The following is an 8594-nucleotide window of genomic DNA, read 5'->3' as shown; positions in this document are numbered from 1 at the left end:
CCACTGAACCATTCTGGAACGAGGTTGGAGTTATAAAAACAGGAGATAAGGAGAGAGAGAAGGAAGTGCGAACTTTTGGGGAGCGAATTATAGATTTAGAAAGGAGCAAGATTCATTCTAAGGAACGAAAACTGCTGAATGAGTCAGTTTTCAATAGGGAAAGGTTTATAAAAATCAACCATTTCTAAAAAAAAATCAGCTATCATTTCCTTTCCTTCTGGGATGTAAGCAAAAATAGGTTTTGGATGGGATGAGGACGAGGTTTGTATGATGCCTAGGAATGAGGAGGATGTTGTTGTTTTTTAAAGAGAAGAAAATCAGTATGTACCACATCTGTGTAAAAAGATGATTTTTTAAAAAATAACTACATCTAAGATGTGATGGCGCGGTGCTTAGAATACAGTATTGTAAGCTAACTCTGTTCACTGCCAGGAGTTCAATTCTGACTGGCACAAGATTGATATCCTCCTGAGGTCGCTAAAATGAGGACCCAGAGAGTTGGGGATAATATACTGACTCTGTCAACCACTTAGAGAGGCCTGCAAAGCACTGTGGAGTGGTATATAAGTCTAAGTGCCAGTGCTACAATACAGTTGGAAGGGACTTTGGAGGTCTGCTAGTCTAACCCCCTTCTCAAGGAGGAAACCCTTTACCATTTGAGACAAGTGGTTGTCCAGTCTCTTCTCAAAAGCCTTCAGTGATGAAGCATCCACAACTTCTGAAGGCAAGCCATTCCAACTGGTTAATTGTTAACGCCGTTAGGAAATTTCACCTAAGTTCTAGGTTGCTTTTGTCCTTGGTTACTTTCCATCCATTGTTTCTTGTCCTGACCTCTGTTGCTTTGGAGAATAGTTGACCCATCTTCTTCAGGACAGCTCCTCAAATATTGGAAGACCGCTATCATGTCACCCCCAGTCCTTCTTTTCATTAGACTACACCCGCAATTCCTGCAACCATTCTTTGTATGTTTTAGCCACCAGGCTCTGTTGTGGTTAGCCGGCAGCAGGTGTGGACAGCTGAGGAGAGAGAGGACTCAGGTGAGGGGCCAGGACCATTAGGGAGTGGACTGCTGTCTTCAGAGATTGTGGGGGCTGGCAGCAACGATGAGGAGGTTCCTGAGGAGCCTGTGCCAAGTGCATAAGAATTTTTGTGGAATTTAATGGCTGAGAGTAATGGGGTATTTACATTTTTAAATTGCATAGAGATTATTGTATGGTTGGTTGTGTTTAGTTTAATTTTTTTTCTTTTTAGTGGTGTTTGTCCAGTTTTACTTTGTGGAAGAGCACCTCATTTCGTTGCACCCGCTTGCGAGTGTAATGACAAATAAATTCTTATGTCTTATGTCAAAGTGTGCACACAGAGCTGCTCATAGGAAAGAGCAGCTGCAGCAGCACAGGCAACTCAGGAGTAAAGCTGCAAGGTAATGGCCCCTCCTTCAAGAAGATAAAAGGCAACTGTGAAGCGAACGTTCTTTGCAGGAAGCAAAGATGTTTTGAAACTCAGCCTCATGGACATTACACTATCTTAAGTTGTTATTTGAAGACTCTTGTGTTGTAAAATATCTCTAGGTGTTATTTGTTATCTGTTATTCTTGGCAGCCTTGCACAGTTTTGGCGAGGCTTGTGCTTATCAAAGTTAATTAGTTTGCAACAGCCTTTTAACAGGGGATTCGTAAGAATCATTAAAAGGTTCCTGTTCCATTTGGTTCGTGTTTCTTTTATTGGAAAAGGGTTTGGGTCAGAACAAGCTCCTAATCCTCTTTCTTGCTCTTTTCGACACTCTTTCGAAAGTCTCAACATCTTTTTTATAATGTGGCGACCAAAACCGGATGCAGATTCCAGGTGTGGCCTTACTAAGGACTACCTGAGCCACAGTGGTGCAGTGGTTAGAGTGCAGTACTGCAGGCTAACTCAGTGCACACTGCCAGGGGTTCAATCTTGACCGGCTCAAGGTTAACTCAGCCTTCCGTCCTTCCAAAGTCGATAAAATGAGGACCTAGATTGTTGGGGGCAAGAGGCTGACTCTGCAAAACCGCTTAGAGAGGGATGGAAAGCACTGGGAAGCGGTATATAATTCTGAGTGTTATTGCTATCTATGGATGGAATGAAGATAGACGATTTCCTGCAGTGGACTTGACAAAAGCATATAGGGGAGTGAAAAGTGTCTGCCATTTTCATGTTGTTGTTTTTTATTGTACTCTGATGAAACCCTTGAATACATATGATGGAGCAAGGCTTTATTTTATTATTTTATTTTATTTGTAAAATGTATTTATTTGTAAAATGTATTACACAAGCTAAGATTATGATTACATCAAAACAATCCACTGTGTTTTCCCCACAGACACACAATCCACTGTGTTTTCCACAGACACACCACAACTATCCATCTCTGTTCTCTGCATAGCGCTTTTCCTGAGCAAAGTAGTCATCCTTTCCATCTCTTCCTTTCTCTTAATAAAGAAGATTAGATGCAACAGTCAGAACTGAAGAAGCTTCTTGGATGAGAAGCGAAACACCTTCAAGGAAAAACCAGAAAGTCCAGTCGCCTTTTGAAACAAAACACCTTTGGGACAACCATGACCTGGATGCAACCAAGAAACGTCTCCCATAGACGTTGGATGCAACAAAGAAAAAATATTGTTCCAGAAAACACCAGAAAGTCCAACAATCTGGAAGTTCAAGTTAGGAATTCCTGTTCTCAACAGATTTTCAGGATGAGGAACGATATGGTTAATGAATCGATAATAATGTTATTAAAATGCTTCACTCTCTCAAACACATAACATTATAAGCTTATAAAATCAACATGGAGATTTTAAAAAATCAACCTCAATTGTTTTGCCATGTCCATGACTAAAATGAATCTATCTTAAAATGGATTGTCCCAAAGGTGCTTTTTCTTTTTTTTTCCTTGAAGATGTTTCGCTTCTCATCCAAAAAGCTTCTTCAAGTCTGACTGAACTGAAGAAGCTTCTTGGATGAGAAGCGAAATGTCTTCAAGGAAAAACAAAATCCAGTCGCCTTTTTCATAAAGCATCTTTGGAACAACCATTGCCTGGATGGCTGAGAATCTATGTAGACATAAACGCTGATTGCTTATTTTTTTAAAAAACAAACAAACTACAGAACTAAAGTAACTGTTCTTTCAACACGCATTTAAATGATTAGGAAAGAAATAAAAAGTATTTGCTTCCAGAGGCTATAAAGGAGCAAACAGAGAAATCATTTAATGTTGATATATGCTTTTGAAATATGCTGTTGATATATGCTTTTGAAACATGAAGAAGTGATACAAAATGTTAAATATCCACGTTCCATACTTATGTCTGTGCTATTTGTATAGATGGGGAATGTTTGCCGGGAATTATGTCACTCGATAAATTTATAGCTAGAAAGAAAGATATGGTGTCCGTTGGTCTCCATGATATAAAAAAGATGTTGAGACTCTAGATAGAATGCAGAGAAGAGCAACAAAGATGATTAGGGAGCTGGAGGATAAAACATATCAAGAATGGTTGCTGGAATTCAGTAGGTCTACTTTAATGAAAAGAAGGACCGGGGTGACATGATGTTCCAATATTTGAGGGCTGCCCCAAAGAAGAGGGGGTCAAGCTATTCTCCAAAGCACCATAAAGCAAGACAAGAAACAACGGATGGAAACTAATCAAGGAGAGAAGCAACCTGGAATGAAGGAGGAATTTCCTAAAAGTGAGAACAATTAGCCAGTGGAACAGGCTAATTGCCTTCAGAAGTTGTGGGTGCTCCATCACTGGATGTTTTCAAGAAAAGATTAGACAGCCATTTGTCCAGAGTTCTGCTTGAATTCTGCTTGAGCAGAATTCCTCCTTGAGCAGGGGGTTGGACTAGAAGACCTCCAAGGTCCCTTCCAACTCTGTTATTCTGTTGTTCTGTTTACCAGAGAAGCAACCTAAGGAGAATTTTTTCTGACAATTGATGAATGGAACAACCAGCTTTCAGAAGTTGTGGGTGCTTGTGAACACTGGAGGTTTTTAAGAAGAGATTGGCCAACTATTCGTCTGAAATGGCATAGGGTCTCCCACTTGGGCAGGGGGTTGGACTAGATCAGTGGTCGCCTATGGTGGTCTCTCATGAATGAAGACACTGAGGCAGTCGTCTTGAAGCCAAATCGGGATGAGAGCCCAGGGCAAGCTCTGACACCCTCTTTTATTAGAAGCAATCTTTGTTAACGTTTGCAATTTTTTGTTAGTGTGTTGTTACAAACTCATTACATTACACAAAATACCATATGAGAATACAAAGCTGTAAAGTTTAAGTTTGCTACAATTCTGGGTAAGAAGTGGCAACATTTCGACCTTGTCCCTCGCCTCGTGTTACAAACAACTACCAGAAGGCCCGTTGTCCTTGCGTGCGTGAGAGGAAACAGATAGCAATTCCCACATCTCCTCTGTTTTTCTTTTTTAAAAGACAGGGAGTGTTTTAGTTCCAACAGCAGCCTTTGTCAGGCGCGTAGGCAAGAGTGCTGTGTATGCTGATGTTATCCATGGCGTTCGTGACTTCTTCGACCATCACAAACATCTTGTCCTCGTCTGGGTCATCACAGGTTGGCTCTCCCATCTCTTCTTCGGATGGCAGTGGTTCATATGTGTTAGTTATTTGTTGATTCCAGAGAGCCATTACCTGTGCAGTGGCTTTTTTCTCAGCCAAAAGGGATAAACTGTTAGAAATAGTGCATACAAAGATAGGTAATACACAAGGCAATATAATACATCCTGCAGCAATCATACCAATAAAGCGCTACAATAGCTTGCAAACCAGGTAATTTTGGGAACCAGGATCCAAACATGTCTCTAAAATCAGGACCATTCCATGTTTGTACAGGTACATGTGCAATCTTGATCATTCTATCAGTAATTTGTTGAATAACTTTTCCACTATCATCTATTTCAATACAACAATTACTAAGATTAAATTTTCCACACACTCTTCCTTCTTTGGCAAGAAGATAATCTAACGCCAAACGATTTTGCATGATATATGTTCTAGACAATGCACTTTGTTTAGCTAATGTTTTCAAAGCAAGAGCAGTTTCATTGGTTATAATTTCTAATACAGCTTGCAACCTTATAATTCTATTGAGCATATATATGTGGGTACGGTACCCTCTTGTTTCAGGTAAGTGAGTGTACAAGCAAATAGGATTACATTTGTCAGTGGTACATGAAGTAGAGCTTGATTTAACAGTGATATTAATATTTTGAGGGCCTCTTACTTGAGCAGAGTCAATAGGTGGGGTGTATCAGTAGTTGTAAACAGTGGTGGCCCCCACATTAGTCCCGGACACCTTTTGGAAGAGATATTTCCTTTCCTGTAGATAAGATCTTTGCCAGCTGTGTGAGCCGCAGGTGACTCCTGCAGCGTCGTTAGGACCTTGGCCTTTGTTGATGGCAAAGCAAGCATCAAAACACAGAGAAGTGTTGGTATCCCCCCGAGTGACATTATGGGCAATGTACCCATTTTTTGCTTGACTGGTAGAGAACATTGAGGCAAGGTCAGAGCTGGATCCTCCTTTGTAGGCATAGACATACAGTGAGGCGGTGATGGGCCCCACAGCCTTTGGTTCGTAGCATTGGATACCTTGTTTGGTGTAGCATCGTGCATATTGGGTGTTGTTATGCAAACAAGGGGAGATTGTCGTGGAGTTGCATTCAGGCTTCAAAGTATGATAGATCAGGGTGGACTGGGTCTTTGTTCTGCTGCGAGTAGTTTTGATGCAGGCATCGCAGGAGGATGGGGTGGCTGTTGTATTGGCAGGAACGATGTGGAAACCCAGGAAGCAAATGATGAATGCAGTGGGCAGCTTCATGATGTTGATGTAGGCAAGGCTGGTTTGGGTAGAAAAGGCCTTACTTGTCGTCCAGGGACCCAGATGGTGTTGTTGTTGTCAGCGTACCCTCATCCCCAGGTTATAAGTTCAGCAGGACCTTTCCACTGAGGATCTGGAAGCTGATACCGTTGGTCTGGGTTCAAGATGAGGCGAGGAAGCGAAATGACGTGATGCTGCTGTGCATGGGGGGGATCCGGACTCATTGAGGAAGTTAAGAGTAAACAAGCAAACATTCAATGCATTCTGGAGTCCTGGCAACCCTGTGATATTTTTTTGAATTTAAACTGTCTGGCCAAGGCTTTTTTGTTTTGATGAAAATAACTATGACTGTCCCAGGGTGTTTGTTGTGAAAGAATCATGCAAGAGATGGCGCTGTCTGCGGTTGCAGCTGCAGCTGCCGCATCAGCCATATCATTGCCTTCCTGGAGAATTCCTGGGAAGGGTTGGTGGCTGCGAATGTGTGCTACAAAGAGCGGGTGCTGGTGCTGTGCAACAAGGTGTTGCAATGTAACAAAAAGAGAGAGAAGATTTTTAGAGACAGAGACTGAAGTGAAGGATAGGCAGTAGTTGAAAGCATTTTATGCGTATGGAGTTAGTACTTCGATGAAATCAATCTGTGTTCTCTGGAAAGGCCAGCCCATCAGGGGTTGCCCTCCCATTTCTTTTTTCCTTGCTACTTTCTTGTTTACTTTCAAACATATTTTGCATTCACAGAAACCACCTTCACCCCTTCTCAGTTTCCCAACTCATCTTTCTCCTTTTCCTCAGGTTTCCAATCCTAACAACTCACATTTCTGCGCAGACCATGAAGGAAGGGAGGGAGCCCTTTTATGACCTCCCCTGCTCCTATCATGACTGCAAATCCTGATTTCCTCTTTCCTTCCTCAACCCTGCTTGACCCATCCACCTACTTGCAACAAACAATCATGGTCCTCAGTTCCCACGATTCTGCAAGCCTTTAGATAGTCCGAGAGGGAAGCCCCACCTCGGGCAGTTAGAGGCTGCAGAATCCTCTTGCAATCCTCATTTGCATTTTCAACAACCAGTTTTAACAGACTAAGAGATTTTTTAGGAGTGTTGAGGAAGATGTATCCATTCTAAGATAAGGAGGTTGCTAGTGTGCTGAGATTTTTGGGTTAATACAGCAGTAGGTAAGGAGGGGGTGTATTGAGCAAGATTAAGGAAATAGGAGCATTGTTGTGACATCGGTTGACCCACCTTTTCTGCATAATGTGCTATATGTCCTGGGTGATTTTTAATTGATGATCTGTAATGGTAATTTTATCCCCTGGAGTGGTTCCTCCCTTTAACACATCAAACAGGGGGCTGAGCATGTGTAGTGATGCCAAAATAGGGACGGGTCCAATTAATAGCCCCTAAATATTGTTGTAATTGTACGAGGGATGTCTACACAATGGCATCACGTGTGGATGGACTGAAACTTGTATATCAAAATTTTAAAAAAAGAAAAGCAAGAAGGGAAAGGTGTCCTAGGCACTCTTTTCCAATATTTTACAAGGAGAAGAAGAAGCAAGGGAGAAAGGAAGAGATGAGAGGCCTTAAGCAAAAGTTCTCCAGAGATAATAGACAAATTCTACTGAAAAAGGGATTTCAGAAAGGCACACAAGACCGCACTTCTACACCTACATCCAGAAATAACCATAGAAAACTGGAAACAACATGCAATTCAAAATGTGACAAAACACTCAGTATAATCTAGTGAAACCTTTGCCAAGAAAAGGAGTACTGTAATGAAACAATGATTTAAGACATGGGATGTGGGGGGGGGAAAACAATCCCGGAAAGCATAAGTGTTCCCACAAAGGCATGATATCTAACCGAAAGGGGTAAAATGTTTAAGACATAAATGATTGTCAACATCAATGATTAGACTATGTTATCCCAGCGAAACTTTTTGTGAAATGAGAGATCTGAAGTAGGAGAAGGGGGAACACTGCAATGAAATAATGATCAATAATATGTGATGTGGTTTAACTGAAAAGCAATGCACCAAATGTTCAAGACACAAATGAACATCAACACTAATGAATAACAATACTGCACAATTTCAGAATGCACCAGATAGAATCCCAGTGCAAATTATGTGTTCTATATTAAGTATTACAAATATAGGGGAAAGAGTTAAAGGCATCACACTCCATTCAGTGCACAGGAGAAGTTTTTCTTCAAAGAAGAAAGATAAATGGATAGCTGGAAATAGAACAAAGAATAACAAACTATGATTCGAATTGAGAGGAGATAAACAAAATAAAACCGAGAAAATTCAAAAGAGAGGAGAAGCTATGTAGAAAATTGAAAATGCCAATAAGATGCCAATGGTATGCAAAATGCCAATGGTATGCAAAATGCCAATGGTATGCAAAATGAACACGAATCTGAATCTGTGTCTGTACCAAGAGTTTTGACCTGGGACTAAGCAACTTTCAGAAAACAGATTTTTTATGCTTTTATGTTTTGTGTTTCTGTGTATCCATGTTCTGCATGTCTTTAAAAATTAACAAAGTTTGTTAAAAAAAAGAGAGAGAGAGAGGCTGAGAGTTTTGAGGAAGGATAGAGCAGATCAGGAACCACAGAGATTCCTTTGAGAAGGGCATGAGGGTGAGATTGTAAGAGCAGCTTTATCGGAGAAGAAGGAGGCAGAAGGAGGAAGCTGTGTGCTGACAGAGATGGGGAAAGGATATGAACACATCTTCTGCCATTGATAA

This window comes from Notechis scutatus, chromosome 3, assembly GCF_049901735.1.
Source record: "Notechis scutatus isolate UNSWTSFEM ecotype Mainland chromosome 3, rNotScu1.2, whole genome shotgun sequence".
In the NCBI taxonomy this organism is placed as follows: domain Eukaryota; kingdom Metazoa; phylum Chordata; class Lepidosauria; order Squamata; family Elapidae; genus Notechis; species Notechis scutatus.
This window is presented reverse-complemented; position numbering follows the sequence as displayed.